Below are 6,863 nucleotides of genomic sequence, written 5' to 3' on the forward strand. Positions count from 1 at the left end.
GCTGAAGACCACGGGCTTTCCGGAGCTCTGCCTAGCTCACAACGGGGACGGTCCCCTCCCTCAGAAGCCAAGAGCAGGATATAAAAGCGGCCCCCAGATGGAGCCCGACAACCGTCGCGAACATCAGCAAGACAAATCCGGGTGGCAGGGCAGCCCGTGGACCGCAAAAGCAAAACCGTGAGTGGAGAAGCTCTTCCCGAGGCCGAAAACGCAGCCCCTCTCCCCAACCCCACAGAAACGGTCCCCAAAACGTGTCTCTGCATTGACCGCGACAGAGTCAGAAGACAACCCATGGCGTGTGGGTGTTTGGAGATGCATCTAGGAGGGAGGGAGAAAGAACAAACAAGGACTCGGTCGTGGGTCGCTGCGGACACAGGGAGATGCAGAATACGTAGGCTCTTCCAGAATCCACACAAACACAGACATAGGGAGAGAAAGAGGGACGGAGGGAGGGAATGGAAAAAGAGACAGATGGTGAAGGGTAAGGAGGGAGGGAAGGGAGCAGGGAGGGAGGGAGGGAGGAAGAAAATGGAGAAAAGAGACAATTTTAAAAATGTAGATAAAGAAAGAAAACTTTTTAAACATTCCATTTTTGAAACAGAGATGGAAAGGAAAAAAACATGAAAAAGAGAGAAAGAATGAGGAAAGAAATGAAGGAAAGTAGGGAAAAAGAAACAGAGAGGAAAGAAAAAAGAAGGAAAGACAGGGAATGAAAGAGAAAGCACGAAGGGAAAAAGAATAGAAAAAGAGAAAGAAGGAAAGGAAGAAAGGAAGAAAAATGTAAAGAAGGAGAGAAAGGAAAAAAGGAAGGAAGAAAAACATAAAAGGAGAGAGAGAAAGAAAAGAAATAAATGTACTTATTTATTTACAAATATAAATACAGCACTTTTTATATATAAACAATGTATTTATCTACAATCATTTCTTTATATAGCAATATATGTTTATTTATATATAATAAACATATTATATAGAATTGTATTTCTATATAATAAACATGTTTATTATACAGAAATACATTTATTTATATGTAAATATAAATATTTATTTTTATATATAAATGTATAAAAATATTTATATTTATAAATATAAGTAAATACTTAGAAATGATACAAATAAAAAACAAAATTAAATAACTACGTAGACCGGGCGCGGTGGCTCACTCCTGTCATCTGAGTACTTTCAGAGGCCGAGGTGAGTGCATCACCTGAGGTCGGGAGTTGGAGACCAGCCTGACCAACATGGTGAAACCCCATCTCTACTAAAAATACAAAAGTCAGCCGGGCGTAGGGGAGCATCCCTGTAATCCCAGCTATTCAGGAGGCTGAGGCAGGAGAATCGCTTGAACCCAGGAGGTGGAGGGTGTGGTGATCCAAGATTGCACCATTGCACTCTAGCCGTGGAAACAAGACTGAAACTCTGTCTCAAAAAGACGAAAGAGAAAGAAAGAAAGAGACAGAGAGAGAAAGAAAGAAAGAGAAAAGAAAGAAAGAAAAGGAAAGAAAGAAAGAGAAAGAGGGAGAAAGAATGAAAGAAAGAAAGAGATAGAGAGAGGCTGGGTGCGAAGGCTGACGCCTGTCATCCCAGCACTTTGGAAAGCCAAGGCAGGCGGATCACCTGAGGTTGGGAGTTGGAGAACAACCTGACCAACATGGAGAAAGCCAGTCTCTACAAAAAATACAAAACTGGCCTGGCATGGTGGCACATGCCTGCAATTCCAGCTACTAGGGAGGCTGAGGCAGGAGAATCGCCTGAACCTGGGAGGCAGATGTTGTGGTGAGCCGAGATCGCGCCATTGCCCTCTAACCTGAGCAACAAGAGTGAAACTCTGTCTCAAAAAATAAAATAAAATAAAATAAAATAATAAAATAAAGGAAGGAAAGAAAGAAAGGTGAGCCGAGATCGCACCATTGCCCTCTAACCTGAGCAACAAGAGTGAAACTTTGTCTCAAAAAAAAAAAAAAAAAAGGAAGGAAAGAAAGAAAGAAAGCTGAGCCGAGATCGCGCCATTGCCCTCTAACCTGAGCAACAAGATTGAAACTCTGTCTCAAAAAAAAAAAAAAAAAAAGGAAGGAAAGAAAGAAAGAAAGAAAAGGCAAGGGAAGTCAAATCTACCTGCTTTCACTACGTCTGGGGAGAATCAGGAAAGTCTTCACCAACAACAAGGCCTAAAATGGAGCCGCCATCTGTAAAACCCCAGCAGAAGAGTCCATGCGGGTTAAAAACATGAAGAAAGACAAGGAAACAACTGGCCAAAGAGAATAACAATCTGGCCCATCCAGCGTCTGTCTCCTGAGGTTGTCTGGGCAACCAGGATATGGGACAGAGGGAGGTCCTCCGAGACTCCATCTCAAAAAATAAATCATGATAATAAAATAAAATTAAGTTAAAAAAAGGAGTTATGCATAATTCCTAACGTGTTTGATACCTCGAAAAGAGAGAGGTGTATGTGTATGCCACGGTGGGTTTTTTTTTTTTTTCTGTTTTTTTTTTCCTTTTTTTCCTGGAAACTCACTTTTTAATCATTTTGTTTCATTTCATTTTTATTTTTATTTTATTTTGAAGTCCAGCATCGCAAACATGGCGATACTCTGTCTCTACTAAGGTACAAAAATTAGCGGGACATTATGACATGTGCCTGTATTCCCAGCCACTCAGGAGGCTGAGACTGGAGAATCTCTTCAACCCGGGAGATGGTTGTTGCAGTGAACCAAGAGTGCGCCAGTGCATTCCAGCTTGGGTGACTGAGCGAGACTCCATCATAAAAAAAATAAATAAAATAAATAAAAATGCAAAGAAACAAAAAAGAACAGACCAAAATCCTTCATTGTTTCAGAACGTTCCCTGAGAGGACCAGAAACCCCCTGACTCAGGTCAAGGAGGTGGTGTTTCATTGTACTTCTCTCTCTCTTTCTCTCTCTCTCTTCTTCTCCCCTTTTATTTCTTGTTGAAGCATACATGTGCAAGATTGTTACATAGGTAAACTTCTGACTGGAGGGTTCAGTGTGCAGATGATTTCATCACCCAGATACTCAGCGCAGTACCTGACAGTTTTTGTGTTTTGTTTGTTTTGCTTTTTCCTGAAGCTTTCTCTCCTTCCACCCTTCCTCCCTCAAGTAGGCTCCCGCGTCTCTCGTCCCCCTAGTTCTTCCTACGCATTCTCATTATTTAGTTCCCACTTAAAAGTGAGAACACTCAGTATTTAGCTGATTGTTGCGTTCATCTTCGGTGGTGGTGATGAAAGAGGCATGACATTAAATCAACCCTTAGGATGCTCCCCTCCATCCCCGCACCTCACCCCCTCCCCACACACACCCTCTTTCCTGCACCCCCTCCTGAAACCCAACAAAGGAAGAAAGACAGACATTAAAGTAAGAGGTCAGCCTCCAAGGCTGTGGAGGAGGGGCATCTCAAAGGGTGACCAAGTAATGGGGGTCAGGGGATTCCATTGCCTAGGTAGCAAAAATAGGGGACCAACTTTCCAGCCCCACCACACCCTCTAATCCTCAGCCATCGCTTTGGACTTCATCCAAGGAAGGCTGGTCTCAAGGACTCCAGACCTACCCGCTCTGGATTTCTAGAGGATAAGATGTTATGGCCGGACGCGGGACTCACACCTTTAATCTCAGCAATTTGGGTGTCCGAGGTGAGTGGTGTGCCTCAAGTTGGGAGTTCTAGACCAGCCTGACCAATATGGTGATACCCAGTCTCCATTAAAAAAATAAAATTAGCCAGGTGTGCGGCGTGTGTCTCTGGTTTCAGATACTCGAAAGGCTGAAGACTGGAAAGTCCCTTGAACCCAGGTGGTGGAGGTTGCAGTGAGTTGAAGTCACGCCGCTGCACTCCAGCCTGGGCAATAAAAGCGAAACTCTACCTGAAGGAAGGAAAAAAAAAAGAAAGAAAGAAAAGAAAAAAAGATGTTATGAAGTATAGTTTATATCAATCGGCTCTCACTGTACCTTGAGAGATTCAGAAAATCGCTACTTAATGACAGAAGAAAACACCAGCTAACATGTTTTGGGGAAAATACACATCTTCCTAAAATTGGTAAAATCTACTTCACCTGAAAAGAGATAAGTAAAGTAAAAAACACAGACAAAACAAACCATAAAAACAAACAGGGGTCAAGGCATCGTTTGTGGAAATATTATGTGAGCAAATTGCTACTTTTTAGAAAGTGTTTCTATGTTGGGCAAATACCAATAAGGCCCAGGGTAAAGCTGTGAAATGTGGCAGCGTGCACCATTTTGAGGGCTGAAATCCATGTTGGTCCCTCCTTTCATCACAGCACTTTGGGAGGTTTGGGCAGGCGGATACCTGGAGTTCATGAGTTCAAGAGCAATGTCGGCAATATAGAAAAATTCTGACTCTATTAAAAAGGCAAATGTTAGCTGAGTATGATTTCACACAGAATTATATTCCAAGAGGAAGCACCCCAAAGACCCATGGTCCCCAGTCAAGTCAAGAAATGAACTGAGTTTACAAATTCATAGTGTCATTGCTGCCTCAAAAGGCAAGAGGCCTATGTTTGTGTCACTGTGGGTTTCTATTTTTTCTTGGAAACTCATTTATTTTTAATTATTTTTTATTTTAGATGGAGTCTGAGCCTGTCACCCAAGCTGGAGTCTGACTCTGTCACCCAAGCTGGAGTCCAGTGGCATGATCTGGGCTGACTGCAACCTCCACCTCCCAGGTTCAAGAGATTCTCCTGCCTCAGCATATCGAGTAGCTGGGACTACAGGTGCGTGCCACCACACCTGGCTAATTTTTTTTATTTTTCATAGAGATAGGGTTTGACGATGTTGGCCAGGCTGGTCTCAAACTCCTGACCTCATAATCCTCCCACCTCCGCCTAGCAAACTGCTGGGATGACAGGAGTGCCACGCTGCACCCAGCCTACTGGTTTATTTTTAAAAATAGCAAATTGGGTCAGATACAGTGTGTCACGCCTCTCTATATCAACCAACATTCTTTCTCTGGTCTGATGACTTGGGGCCTCCCAGCACTTTGGGAGGCCGAGGCCACTGGATTCCTGGAAGTTGGAGTTCAAGACCAGCCTGGGCAATATGGAGAAACCCTGCCTCTACTAAAAAGGCAAAAGTTAGCTAGGTATGGTGGCACATGCCTGTTATCCCAGCTACTTGAGAGGCTAAGGCAAGAGGATCGCTGGAACCCGGGAGGCAGAGGTTGCAGTGGCCTGATACCGTGCCATGGCCTGATGAACAGAACAAGAGTCCATCTCAAATAAATTAATAAATACATTAGTTAATCGAAAAGTATAAAAAGAAAACTGCAAGGAAGTGGTAGGAATGCATGGGAAGGCTTCACTCGTTCCTAAAGATCAGAGCAGAAAAATAGTACCATCAGATTGAGATACAGGCCATTCTGAATCTCTTCTCACTGTGCTCAATTGACACCAAAGAAGGGCAGGTTTCCATACCGCCCGTTCATCATCACCGCTCTCGTCAAGTATAATCACGGAGTCATGACTACAGAGAGACCTCTCAACCCACCAACTGCGTCCGTACTTTTATGAGTCCAGTTGGAAGAATAAACAGGGCATTTAGCAAAGTAATCATCATATGTTCTTTTGTCTCCCATGTCTCTCATGAAACTCATCAAATTCGTGGTCCACTTTTTCCCCACCCTTCGACCGTCCACAGAGCACCGAAATAAAAGAATAGTGAAGGCATTTTATGCGACAAGCAGGAGAAACAACAAAGTGAAAGTCACAGAGGCTCGTGATACACAGGGAGATACAGAATAAGGAGACTCTTCCAGAATCCACACAAAGACAGACAGACAGAAGGATGGAAAGAAACAAATGAAGAAAAGAGAGAGAGTAAGGAAGATCATGAAAAAAAAATAGGTAGACAGAGATGTAAAGGGAAGAAAGATGAAAAAGAAAACCGGAAGACACAGAAACAGAAATAAAAGAACGAGAAATGAGAGAAAAAAAGGGGGGAAGAAAAAGAGAGAGAAGAAAAACAGACAGAAAGAGAAAGAAAAAAAGAGAAAAAAATTAAGGAAATAAAAAAGAGGGCAAGGAATCCTGGCTCACACCTATAATCCCAGCACTTTGGGAGGCTGAGGTGGAAGAATTGCTGGAGCCCAGGACTTTGAGACCAGCCCTGGCAACGCAGTGAGACCCCGTCTCTACTGAAAAAGAAAAGAATCAGGGCATCGTGATGGCAGGTGCCTGTAGTTCCAGATCCTTTGGAGCCTGAGGTGAGAGCATTGCCTGGGCTCCGGAGGTGGAGGCTGCAGCGGGCCTTGGTCAGACAAATGCTCTGCAGTCTGTTGCCCAGGCTGTCTGAACTCCTGAGCTCTAGCGAACTGCCGCCTCAGCCTCTGAAATTGCAGCCGCCACAACCAATGGTTCTGAAGGTGTCATTGACAGATTTTAGTATACAGGGTGTTTCGCCATATTGCGAATTTCAACCCAGGAATTTGAAGCTGCAGTGACCCAAAGTCGCGCCACTGCACTGCACTGCAGTCTGGGGCATAGAGCAAGACTCCATCTCTAAATAACTAGATAAATAATAAAAACAATAACAATAATGGCAAACAATATTACAAAGAAATAATAACAAACACCAATAATAATAAACAGACTCGTGGGAATCAAAAAAATAAAAGGCAATTTATATCACAATTAATTGTGGTTAATTACGAGGAAATGTTTTTCCTTAACCTCTCTCTCTTACTTTCTGAAACACTCAGACTGGAGGGCAATGGCATGATCACGGCTCACTTCAGCTTCGACATCACAGAATTAAGTGATTCCTGTAGTCTCAGCCACTTGGAAGGCTGAGCTAGGAAGATCACCTGAGGGAGCCCTGGAATGTTGAGGCGGCGGTGAG

Source organism: Pan troglodytes, chromosome Y (genome assembly GCF_028858775.2).
Source record: "Pan troglodytes isolate AG18354 chromosome Y, NHGRI_mPanTro3-v2.0_pri, whole genome shotgun sequence".
Lineage (NCBI taxonomy): Eukaryota > Metazoa > Chordata > Mammalia > Primates > Hominidae > Pan > Pan troglodytes.